This window comes from Peromyscus eremicus, chromosome 22 (genome assembly GCF_949786415.1).
Source record: "Peromyscus eremicus chromosome 22, PerEre_H2_v1, whole genome shotgun sequence".
Taxonomy (NCBI): domain Eukaryota; kingdom Metazoa; phylum Chordata; class Mammalia; order Rodentia; family Cricetidae; genus Peromyscus; species Peromyscus eremicus.
In genome coordinates, this window is record NC_081437.1 from 23517651 (window position 1) to 23531053 (window position 13403).

General features: G+C 47.5%; 1 protein-coding gene and 1 non-coding gene across 2 annotated transcripts in view; both read left to right on the top strand.

Annotated features, from left to right (window-relative positions):
* The window catches only part of Cib4 (calcium and integrin binding family member 4), a 57786-nt gene that overhangs the window by 26166 nt on the left and 18217 nt on the right, over positions 1-13403 (top strand). The window lies entirely within an intron of this gene.
* Positions 5766-5875, top strand: LOC131897772 (U6 spliceosomal RNA). Its single transcript, XR_009375792.1, has one exon. It is a non-coding gene; the product is annotated as a U6 spliceosomal RNA (small nuclear RNA).

The following is a 13403-nucleotide window of genomic DNA, read 5'->3' on the forward strand; positions in this document are numbered from 1 at the left end:
CTGTTGTGTTTTCTCCAGAAAGCCGTAGAAACCGTCATTAAGCGCTCCTGCTGTACCATGGAAACTGTCCCCATTCACCTCTCCGTGCAGCCGCGCTAGGTGACCTCGCACCCAGAGTCACGACTGGGGCACCAGGGGCCACCTGCTCTGAGTGAGAACTGGGGAGACATGGCTGTGAACCGTGCAGTGGCTGTGAACCACCTTCCCACCAGCTCCTCACTTTGTGGGGTACACGGCAGCTCTCCAATTAATTCCTCACTTTGCGGGGGGGGGGGGGGACACGGCCCTCCCTCCTCCTTGCCTCCTGTGCTTCTTCCTGGGGGTGGGCATAAGGGACAGAGACCAGGGGCTCCTGTTCCTCCTTCTGCCCTTTCAGCCTCCACTTCACATTGACCCAAACAAACTCTTGGCCTCTCAACAGAAATTTGCAAACGTTGCCCCAGACAAGCCCTGTAGTAACTGCATAGGGCTGAGGAGAGAGAGGGTGGGTGGCTGCAGAGAAGCATCCCATCTCAAAGGCTTGCATCCATCCAAACCGCCCTCCCTCTCTTTCCTCCATCTGCCCTTCCCCTCCCCTCCCCCTCCTTCCTCTTAGGCAGTAGCTGTTCTCCCCAGGCCCAGTCCTCCAAGCAGAGGGTCGTCCCACCCACACGACCCACCCTCCCAGGACCAATGGCTTCAGAATGTCAATAGCAATTGTTTTCCTCCGGTCTTCGTAATTAGATGAAATGGCAAAGCTATCGCATTGGACTAGAGAGGCCTTCCCACAATCCCGGCACTCTATGGGGTGTTCTGGCCAACGTGTCTTCGTCAGAGGGCAGCCAACAGAAATACACTTATGTATTTCTTAACTGAATGTGGCACGCATTGGAAAGAAGAAAGGAATGCTCCTTCAGGGCATGTCTGAAGGAGACCCAGTCTATCAGAGGTGGAGTTAATCATAAGCTAGGGCACACCAAAGAAGAAGCCATGGGGATCAGGGTACCCGTGTGACAGGGCCAATGTCTCTGTAAGACCTGATTGTAAAAGGGGGCTGGGTAGGGTTTTCAGGCTGGGTTTCTGCTCTCTGCCCAGAGTTACTTTCCCCTGTCCCCAGCTCTGTCCTTCCTTGTTGGGGGGAAGGCTCTGCCCTGGTAGGGACAGGAACCACCAGAGTAGTCAGCCCAAGAGTATCCTAGATCTCACCTGCTATTTCCTGGTATTGTGATGGCCACTGGGGCCTTCTGTGTTGTCTGATCATTGGCCACATGGAGAATCCCTGAACTTAAGAATCAGAAATGGCCGGGCGGTGGTGGCTCACGCCTTTAATCCCAGCACTTGGGAGGCAGAGCCAGGCGGATCTCTGTGAGTTTGAGGTCAGCCTGGTCTACAGAGTGAGTTCCAGGAAAGGCACAAAGCTACACAGAGAAACCCTGTCTCGAAAAACCAAAAAAAAAAAAAAAAGAATCAGAAATGTGTGCCAACTGATGAAGACTGACTGGGAAGGGCCACTGTGGTAAGGAATTGGGATTTTCATGAAAGCTTCCTTTAGGCTCGGACCTGTCTGTGGCAAGTGCATGCCTCTGTGGTCCTCTGCAGAATGAAGCCATGTACAGGCAGGTATGAAATCCATGAGCTGCATCCTGCCATGCTTGGCTCAAGTCACAGGCCTGATTGGAGCTCACACCACATAGTTCTGATTGTGACAGGGTGGCCTTGATCCTGACAGGAGGCAGGCAATGTGGGCCGGGCTTATGATGCTACTGTCAGTACCAGATGCAAAGATGGTCTCATTGAAACTGCACAAAAACCTGTCGGCAAAGTTTTATATATATATGTATTAGCATTTTAGAGACTGCCTACTTCTAGAACCTCTGCTTGGTTCACTGTGTCCCAAGCCTTCCACAACATAAGGCCCAACTCCTGTGGACAGCCTTTGCAGACTGAGGGTTCTTGACCTCCACCTTAGGGAAAGATGGATCTTCTGGAAGGTTCCTCAGGGAAGCGTGACCTATCTATGGGCCTGGAATCTAGGAAGAGACTGGTCTGGTGGCCCTGAGCCAGGCTCCGGCCTCGTGAGCCCATGGTTGTTTAATAATATTTAATGTTTTTACTGCCTCACTCTCGTATCCACCAGTGATCTGCCTCCAGCTGCCGGCAGGACGTAGCCCCAGCATGTCCCTGCCAGCCCATCTGTTACCGAGAGACAGCTCTCACAGGACCTTTAAGAAGGGTGAACTTCTGTGGCAGAGACTAGTGGGAATGAGGCCCGGGGGCCTGGACGTAGAAGAAGGGCGTCCACCTGCGTCAGCTTCATCGTCCGAGTCCCCCCACCCCTCCTGGAAGCTCTGTTCCCACCCTCCATGTTCACGAACAGGGTGAAGCTCCATGTTCCCATTCCCAGCCTCTGAAACGGGCAAGCGAGGTCATGCAGAACACTCAGGGCCTCTAGGGGGCTTCCGGGTCCATGTTCAGCTCTTCTGTTCTTTGTAGTTTCACTCATCCTGTGGAAGCTGGGCATCTGGGAGAAGAGGCCACCACGAGGGGCCTGAAGCAGGAGAGCGTCCTTGGCCTCACTCTGTGTCCTCTTCTTGCCATAGGGTCTCCAGGGACCTGACTGCATGCACCTCCTCCCTGAACCGGCCTCTGTCCTGTTCTACCCTGTTTCTTCCTGCTTTCCCCTTCCGGGCTGTTTGTCTGTCTGTTCTCCCTCCCAGGACACACGGCTCTGTCCTAGCTCAGGCCATCATGCATTGCTGTATGCACTGGTCCCAGCTCTCCCGCCATTTCCCTTCCCACAGTTTCAGTTATCCACGGCCAACTGGGGCCTACCAAGGGTGGTACTTCCGTGGTCTGGAAAGAAATAGTTCTTTTTTGTCGTTGTTTTCATTTTTTATTTTTTAAATTTTGTGCCTGTGTGTGGATATGTGCACATGGGTACAGTTGTCCTCGGAGGCTGGAGTTGTTGGATTTCCCCCTGTCAATGGAGTTCCTGGCAGTTACAGGGGCAGAGAACCAAACTCAGACACTGCAGTAGCGGCACATGCTCTTAACCCTCGAACCGTCTTCTCTAACCCCCAGCAATAAACGGTTCTTTTCAAAGACTGTGCCATTTCTGAGTAGCCTGATGGAATCTCACTTTACAGCTGGAGGCATGAAGCCTCCCTATGTCCAGTGTGTCCACACTGTGTATGCTACCCTCCTGCGGAAGACTCAGTAGCCTTCTCAGTTATCTGAGTAACTTAGAGTTATCACAGAGGTATGCAAGGCTTCAGCTCTATCTTAACTTTGCATGTCCCTTGAAGATAAGGGTGTGTGTGTGTGTGTGTGTGTGTGTGTGTGTGTGTGTGTGTGTGTGTGGTGTTTGGTTTAGACCTTTCTCCCACATTTTGAGTTTCTGGAGAGACTTCTGTAAGTGCCAGGAGCCTCATAGAAAAGGCAGAGGTAGCTTTCCTGTCATGCTGGGACCCCCAGGATCTAATTCCGTGATTGATTCACACTTAATGCACTTGCTACAAGGACTTGAGTTCAGATTATGAGCTTTGCTCACACCCATAGACGAAGTGGTGTTTTCACTATCGCTGGCCTGTCTCTGGAGCCCTTGACAGCTGACAAGGGCCTGGATTTCTGGGTAATGCCTTGGGCCCACATACCTTGTCCATAGGAACATGATTTTGAGAAAGTTTCTTGGGGCTTAATTAAATCACCGAAGGATTTAGTTCTGTACAAAGCAGCAGCCGAGAGGCTCCTCAGGGCAGTGGCACATAGCCAGGGGCCAGTTCTTCCTGTGAGCCCTGCTTTCTCACTCTCAAATGGAGTGGTAGGGTCTATCTGCCACCCATCTGCATACAGCAGGCGCTCACTTTGTGCTGGGTTTATGAACTGACCGTGTGGTTCTAACCTAACACCGCCACCTTCTGGTAGAACAGCTTTGGTGCTGTTCTACCAGCTCAGCAAGGAGGAATTCCTCCCAGGCAGAGGTTGATGGAAGGGGAACCTCACACAGAAGGGTCACCTAGCTCCTCTGCTCTCGGGGAGCACAGAGCTCCATCAGCCTGTGGTCCCCATGCCGCCGCTGCCCGTAACAAGCTCTTCCATTCCTCTGGGACAGCTACATCCCAGGAAGCAGATAGGTCAGAAGCAGCATGGTGATGGGTTCCACCATCCACTGGCTGGTAGACTACCCCCCCCTGCCAGTGACCCTCTCCCCCAACCAACGGGCAAAGGACCTTCCAAATGCTTACCTCAGTTACCCTTTTATTTCTCACTATCAATGCTAATTTCTCTGCATGCACCATTTTCACTAAAACCCCACAACTTTGGATATTCATTTAGCTCAAAGTATTTTCTCATTTTTTTTGAGGGTTTCCAAGATGTTTTCTCTGTTATTGATTTCTAATTTAATTTAGTTATGGTCAAAGAACATAGTTTGTATGATTTATGTCCTCTTAAATTCAGTGACTTGCTTTTTAACCCAGAATCCGGTCTATTTTGGTCAATGTTCCAAATGCACTTGAAAAAAAAAAAGTCTATTTGCTGTGAGAGGTAGAGCTTTCTAGAAAGCATCCATTACATCCAGTTGGTTGACAGTCTTTTACATTCTTCATGACTTTGGGGATGATCTACTTGTTCTATCAATTATTGGCAGAGAAATGTTGGCATTTCCAACTGCAATTGTGGATTGTTTCTTTTCAAAAGAATTTTCTATTCACTCACATACATCTCATTTCTGGTGTCCTTTACTCCATTGTATAGATCCAAGCTTCTTTCTGGTATTTTCTTTCTGTTTATTCTGTATTACTTCCTGGAATGCTTTTTCTAGCTCTGGTCTGTTGCTACCAAGTTCTCTCAGCTTTGTTTGTTGGGAAGAAATAACTCTGTGCCTTCATGTCTGGAGGACATCTTTGCTAGGTATAGAATATAGCAGGATAAGAATCTCGCCCCTCCCCCCAGAAAATTAAACAATGATTTTATTGTCATCTGATCTGCTCAGACAAGGAATCTGGTGTCATTTTTATCTTTGTTCCTGTCTAGGTCTTCCTTATCGCGCTGTTTGGGTTTTTTGTTTGTTTTTAGATCTTATTACTAGTTTTTAGCATTTGGTTTTTCTGTGTCTTGATGAGCATCTATCTGTGGAGTGCCTTGAGCATGTGTGATTACAGTTTATAAATCATTTCTCCTCTAATGTTTGCTTGCTCACTTTGAGATAGGGACTCACTCTGTTGCCTGGGCTGGCCACAAACTCCCAGGCTCAGGCAACCCTCCTGCTTTTGCCTCCCAAGTAGCTGCTGAATTTAACAGTATGTACCTCTGAGCCCAGCTTCCTCTACCTTCTAGAACATAGCTAATGTGACTGCAGTTATTGTTTTACTGTTCATGTCTGCTCTATCATTTGAGACGAGTTGGACCCTGTTTCCATTACATGATTTTCTTTCTACCGATGTGGCTCTTAGTGTTTGGCCTTTTTACATGACTATCTTTTTTCCCCCCAATGCTTAATATTGCAAATTTTCTATTGTAAGTACCCAATGCTGAAGTTATTCGTCCTTTCTTGAGTTTTATTTCCAAATGTGGCTTGCTTCCTGCAACCATTTGCTCCTGGAATTTGGAAGGCAGGGTCTCTTTTCCTTCTATTCAGCCCTCCCTGATGTCTGTGTTTCACAGAACCGTGGCATGCCTATCAAAACCAAGAAATTTGGAGCTTTGGAGTTAGTTCAGTCAGCCAAGTGCCAGCTTTACAGGACGCTGAGTTCAATGCCCAGAGCCCATATTAAAAGAAAAGCCAGGCACTCACTTGGGCAGCACATATACTAAAATTGGAAAAACACAGAGAAGATTAGCATATGGCCCCCGGGCAAAGGGTGACACACAAATTGGCGAAGCATTCCATATTAACTTGTCATCCCAGGGCTGAGGAAGCAGAGGTCCGCAGATCTCTGGAGCTCCCAGCCTAAAGGCCACACCTGCTTGGCATATTCCAGGCCTGTGAGAGACCCTGTCTCAAACAAACAAGGTTGGTAGTATGTGGGAGCAAGAGCTGAGCTTGTCCTCTGACTTTCTCAGACAGGCACATGCATGTGTGAGCAGTGTGCACCTGCAAATGCATGCACGCACACATACACACACCCTGATGTCACCCATCAGTACTTAGCTGTTGTAATTCTCTATTTACATATAGTAAGATGCCACAGAGTTCATGCTGACGTCCTGACTATCGAACCTCGCTCCCCCCCCACTCCCTTGCTTATTTTTAACTTATCTGCATTGTAACTCACCTACCTGTGATTCATCTTTTGAACTCTGGTGAATGACTGACTCACACAGCCCCGTGAGAAACAAACTTCCCTGGACCCCGGAGCACAGTGTGGATCTCTTATCCTCTTTCCTCCTCCAGAACCCAACCGAAACCCTCTTTTCAAAAGTTACTTGATCACTGTTCCTCTCTCCACCCTTCCAGTGAGGTTTTGGCCACACTGCAATGGTTTCATTTGTTGGAGGCCTGGCTTCCCTCCCGAGCTCACTGCTATCCTGCTGTTAACTGCTTTTAATTTGCACCCAGTGAGAGCTCACTCCTGTGGTGGATGGTGCCCAGGCTTTGGGGGAAAAAAATGCATAGATGGGGGGGGGGCGGGGACACGGGACGATGACACACTCAGTAGTTGGGAACCAGCACTGCTCTTGCAGAGAGAGGCCCTGAGTTCAGTAGACCCAGCACCTACCTTAGACAGCTTACCTGCGACTGCAGGGGAATCCAATGCCTCCAGCGCCTCCGGCCTGCACGCGTAGGCACACACCCACACACCGACAGACAAAAATGCATAGAGGCTGAATCCAACCCCTCCATCCTCCATGACCCCATCTGGAGCAGATCCTTCACCCTGCAACTTTCCTTGTGAAGCCCCTTAAAGTTAGCATCTCCTTCACTATCCAATCGCTCACTACCACTCTTCTGTTTCCCCATCCCTATAGCTCTGCATGTTCCGGAATAGATTCCTAACAATATGTAGTCTCTCTCCCTCCCTTCTTCCTTCCTCACCCCTTGTTTGTTTGTTTGTTTTGGAGATAGGGTTTCACTTAGTAGGCTCAGACTAGCCTGGTTGAACACTTAATCCTCCTGCTTCCGCCTCCTGAGCACCAGAGTTAACAGGCATTGTGCCAGCCTCAATATGTGGCCTTTTTAGCCTGATTTCCTTCACTCAGCAAAATCCATTGAAGGATCTTCGGCATTGTGGCGTTCATCAATGGCTTTCCCTTTCTCCAAGTCGCATTCCATCTCCTAGCTGCGTCGCGGCTTGTTTATCCATTCATCTCTCGGAGCGGGTATTGATTGTTGTCGCTTGCCCTTTTATTCTCGTAATGATGTCTTTTGAACAATATAATTTTTCAATTTTAGTATGCTCAAATTTATGGCGGTGCCCCTATGGTTAGTGCTTTCGTCTATTGTTAAACAATTTTTGCCTCGGGGTTAAGAAACGTTTCTGAAGTTTGACTACTAGTCCTCTATATGAGACCATGGCTCAATCCGGGACTGCTTTTGAGTTTCGTGTGAGGTAGGGAATAAGATCCATCATTCCCCCATGTCACTGTCCACCAGCCCAGCACCAGGGCTTGCTGACTCTCCTTCTGGATGCATTATAGAGCCTTCTGCACCATCGATTGCACACATCTGGTATCGGAGTCTCTATTCTGGCCCCGGTTCATTTGTTCTTACATCACATCAATCTCACATGGTCTCAGTCCCCAGGGCTCTGGTCCCGGTCTTCCTAGCTCATAGAACTGCCTTTGCTGTTCTGAACTCTTTTTCGAATCTCCACATAGAGAATCGGCTTGTCAGTTTTCACGAAAATAGCAGCTTGGAAGACTTCAACTAGAATTGCAGTGACATTATGGATCAACTTGGGAAGAACTGGAATCTTATTATTGAGCCTTTCAATCTGTGACTAAGATACATATGAGAAAAAAAGCTTTAAAGACACTGAGACAAGGTTTAGTTTCATCCTTCTTCCAGGACCTGAGATCTATCCACTCAAATGTCTGTGACCAGGTAGGACCTTATAAGCAGAGCTTCCTCTTTTCCAGGTAAACTGAGGCCTCTATTCAAAATTGAGGGGTGATGCTCTGTGGCCCTCCTGTCAGCCACTCCTTTCCTCAACAGATCCTTTTACATGTTTCAAATGTAAAATGGGAGAGTAGGTGCGTAATCACGGTTACCTGAAGACGGAAGCAGGGGGATCATAAGCTAAGGCTTGCCTGGGCTACAGTGAGTTCAAGACCAACCTGGATCACTTATTGAAAACATGTCTCAAAATAAAAGTTTTCAAAGTGAAAAAAGAGGGCTGGGATATGCCCTCGGGGGTGAAAGTACTTTCATGAGACCCTAGGTTCAACCTTTAGTACTATGAGAAAAAAATACTTATACATTAATAATACTTTTGTTTTACTTTTAATATTTGGTGTGTGTGTGTGTGTGTGTGTGTGTGTGTGTGTGTGTGTGTGTGTGTGTGTTCGAACACTCGTGCGAATGTGCGCGCACATGCACAGGCCGCAGATTATCAATGGAGCTTAGAGGACACCTTTAGAAGTCAGTGCTTTTCTTCCACCACGTAGGTCCCAGAGACTGAAATCACATCCCCTATCTCAGGACTGAACTCAGGTCATCTGGCTCAGCCGCACCTTTACCTGCTGAACCATCATGCAGCCTAATCATATCATTTTAATGAGAGTTGACAACAGTGATCAAAAAGAACATAATATTCAAAACTAGGAGCAGGGGAGATGGCTCGGTTGCTAAAAGTACTCACCACAAAAGCATTAGGACCTGGGTTCGGATCCCAGGACCCAGGTCAAAGCAGGGCACAGTGTCGGGGGCACCTCTGTAACCCCAGCTGGGGCGGGCTGTGCAGAGACCGCAGATGCCTAGGGTTCACTGGCTACCCAGCCTACCCAGTAAGTGAGCTCCAGGCTCAGGGAGAGACTCTGTCTCAAAAACTAAGGTGGAGGAGGCTGGAGATGGCTCAGCAGCTAAGAGTGCTGGCTGCTCTTGCAGGGGACCCAGGTTTGGATCCCTGCACCCACCCTGTAGCTCACAACCACCCACAGCTTCCGTCCCAGGGGACCCATTGCCTCCCCAGGCTTCTGCACACGTGTGGTGCACCCCATCGACAGGGAAGCACATGTGTGAGGCACATACACATCAAACAAATAAATAACACATGAATCTTAACAACAAGGTGAAAGGAAATGCCTGATGAGAGGGCTGAGGAGATGGTTCTTTGGTTAAGAGAGTGTACTTGCTCCTGCAGAGACCACGAGATCCATCCCCAGCATCCATGTTGGGTAACTTATAACTGCCTATAACCCCAGTTCCAGGGGGATCTGATGCCACTGGCCCCGAAGGCTCCTGCACTCATGTGTACACACACACACACACACACACACACACACACACACACACACACAATTCAAAATAAAAATAAATCTCAAATGTGTTTTAAGAGAAAATGCCCACTGTTAACCTCTGACCTCCACGTGTGTGTGTGTGCGCGCACGCGTGTATACACCCACACGAACACGTACATGCACCACACATACACACACAAAATAAAAGAAAAAGAAAACAAAATTTAAAGAAAGAGTGTTTTAAAGATAGCCACCAGACATTAAGATTTAAATAGCAATGAGAAAATTTAAGGGAAATAGTATTATTTGAGGTCTTTTTAAAAACACGAACTCTTAAAAATCCAGGCAGTTGGTAGTGCACGCCTTTAATCCCAGCACTCAGGAGGCAGAGGCAGGCAGATCTCTGAGTTCGAGGCCAGCCTGGTCTACAGAGCAAGATCCAGGACAGTCAGGGCTATGCAGAGAAACCCTGTCTTGAAGAAAAAAAAAAAAGGCCAAGTGTATCCATGATGTCATTATTGAGTCACTGACATATTTTTAAGAGCATTTTTTCCAGCAACTGTAAAAAACCTCTTTCTGACTAGGCATTAGCTAGAGAAATGGCAAGGAGATATTTTTAAGCTAAGTCCAAATATTTTCCCTCTGACTTTCATCGTAAAATCAAATCTCTCATTCAGCAGCTTTGAGAGGATCTTTTGGAAAACAACACAACACAATAACAACAACATCAACAACAACACGTTTAATGGGGGGGGGCAGGGACCGCAATCTTTTTAATCAACAAACTGTAGTTTCTGTTTCAAAAAAAATCTGCCAGCATTGGGGTTTATTTCCGTCTTTGTTGGTCTCACCATGGAAAAAGGGAGATGTCGCTGCTGAGTTACCTGTATAAATTTCTGCGCTGACATGTTTATATTCCCGTTGCTCAGAACGCCTTCAAGCTCGGGTACACGCTCTTCCCGAAATGGAAGTACTGCTCCGTCGATTGTCACTTCCTTCCTCCCTTAGAGGATTGAGGGTTCTTAAATGAGTGTGAAATTGAAGGCAGATGATAACTCTCTGGACGCATCCCAAAATTTATGGGTTCAGATCTCAGATTGTTAGCGTTAATAGCATTTTTTTTTGTTTGTTTTTTTAAATCTGGAACATGGTAAACTAAACAAGACCTGGGATGGTGAAGGAGCGGGGACCTGGGGTGGTGATGAAGGTGTGAAGACCTGGGGTGGTGAAGGCATGGGGGCCTGGGATGGTGAAAAGGAATCCCTTCTGCCACGCTTCTCTGACTGTTCTTCTGTCTGCCCCAGGGGACTTGGGCTGGAGGGTCCCCACCCAGCCTTCTGTCATTCAGTCCATGGTAGAGAGCCAGCTGCATCCCCCAGGTACTTAGAAACCTCTCTGCAGGGCCATTTCCACCAGACTCCATCTGGAGCTGTGTAGATTCTAAGTGATACCTCATCACAGTGTCTGGCCATCCCTCTGGGAGAGAGAAAGGCGGGGAGCCTGGGAGACAAGGAAGCTGCCTTTGGTTGGGATAGAAGCAGGCGTGGGACACTCTGCCGGTGGTCCTGGAGCTGGTAGGGTCAGAGCCTGGGCCCTGACCGCCTTAATGAGCTAGGCTACACCACCTGTCCTCAGGAGGCCTGTTAAAGAGGCAGGGTAACAGCGGAAAAGGGAGATTTATTCAACGTGGTCACATTGAGAAGAGCGACAGAGACACCCAGCACCAGCTGTTCTGTCTTCTGGGTCCTGACATGGGGTTCAGGTTCATAGCAAGAGGTATATATGCCAAACTGAGTAGTCCTAGTAAAGGTGTGTTCCTGCCCGTCATTGACCATTTTGTCTGGACTCCAGTTGCTCCTTAAATGTGGTCTGACAAGTTGTCAGAACCAAAAACCTTAGCGTGGAGATAGCTTCCTGCTCTGGCTGGCATCCACCTTCAGCCTTTACTGTCTCTCGGCCTGAGATTCTTGGGGAAATCCTAATGTCATGGGGGTCCATTGCATCAACAGTCTGATAGCCAAAAGGAGGGGCCTTGAGTGTCTCTTTCCTATATCAGGCTTCAGGGGTGACCGGATTGGCAGTGCCTGACTCTTACAGGCTGCGCTGATGATATAATCCTACCTTGGCTTTGGCTTAACATCTGCCTTGCTGTCCTCTAGAGAGCAGTGTCTTTTGCTCCATGCTCTGGTTCCTCCTCCTCGCCTGCCTGATGGGTTTACCGCTGCGCTCTCTCCCGGTTTCTTCCTCTGCGGGCAAGTCTCACCTTCACAGAGACAGTTCCCGGGGCCAGCCCCCAAGTGTTCCCAAGCCACTCCATGTCAGTCCAGCTTCCACGCTTGCACTTGGTTGAGAAAACAATCTTTATTAAAAGTAAGAAGTTTTGAGGCTGGAGAGATGGCTCAGCGGTTAAGAGCACTGGCTGCTTTTGCAGAGGACCTGAGTTCGGTTCCCAGCACCCACATGGCAACTAACAACAGTCTGTAACTCAGGGTGATCCAGTGCCCTCTTCTGGCCTCTGAGGGCAATGCACACATATGGTACACATACATACATGCAAGACTCTCACACATTAAAAATAATTAAAAAAACCATTTATTTATCCTGTATGCATATGTGTGAGGGTGTGCATACTATAGTATGCATGTGGAGATCAAAAGACAATTTGTACTTCGCTCCTTCCACATGTGGGTCCTGGGAATCAAATCCAGGTCATGAGGCTTAGCAGCAAGTACTCTTATACACTGAGTCATCTTCACACACACACACACACACACACACACACACACACACACACACACCAGCTTATTCTTTAAAATCTTATTGTGATATTTTGAAATAGCGCTGTGTAGAGAGCTGGGTCTAGTTTGGTTGTTTTATTTTTTAATTGACACATAATGTGCATATTTATGGGGTACAGCTAGTTTGTTTTATTTTTAATAGCTGTCATAACTGATTCAAAGAGGAGAAATGTATCATGGGATGCATGTATTAAATCACAGCCCTCGGTTTTCATCCCCATCTACCAATTAAAGGCTTTTTATTGAGCTGAGCGAGGAATCATGCCTCTTCCTTTGTGTCAGCCAGTGGTTTTACAAGCTGATTGGAAAGCTTTACCTTTTGATATTTTTTGAACAAGCAGGCTCAATATCCGCCTACATTATTTGGGCAAATTTCAAACAGGTTAGGGAAAAAAAAAAGCCATTTCTGATACTTACAGGCATGTCCACATAAACACTTTTTAGAGGTGATACCACAGTTTTAGCAACAACAACAACAAAAGGCCCTTCAAAACAGTCTCTCCAAAATACCAGCGACAATGGAAAAGCATTCCTGTTACAATGAGTCACCTAAGTTCTCTCGAGGAGTCAAATGAAGTTGCATTTCCTCCCGCTGAGCAATAGCCGCGTATACATTACAAATAGTATGAAATATTATTAGCAAAATAATGGGTGGAAAATGTCAACCGCCACTTGTCATCCTAACAGGCCAGCAAGTGTGGAACACTTGTTTGTGCAGGAAAAAATATGTAACTCATCTACGGGTGTATGGCTCCTTCGAGAGCACCGTCTCAAGATGGCCAGCAAGCCTCCCTGTGGTTGGAAAGATGCCCAGTCATTCGTCTCTGATCACAGATCCTTGTATATGTGTTGCTATAAAACTCTAAAAAGTAAACCTCATCAAATCAATGATTCCTGCTGCAATTTCTGAATGTCCGGACTTATTGTCCTGGTCACAGCACCCTGAAGAAAAATCTCCAGGGAAATCAACATCAATTCACCTTCTTTTTTTTCCCCATCATAGACAGACTTTCCATCAGTGATTACACTCAATTTCACCCATAAGTAGTGGTGCAGTGTGTATGTGTGTGTATGTGGTGGGGTATATGTGTGCACATGTTCATGTGGGGTGGCAGGGGGCGGGTATATGTGTGTACATGTTTGTTTGGGTGTGTGTGTATGGGGGTGGGTATATATGTGTACATGTTCATGGGGGGGTGGGTATATATGTGTGTACATGTTTGTGTG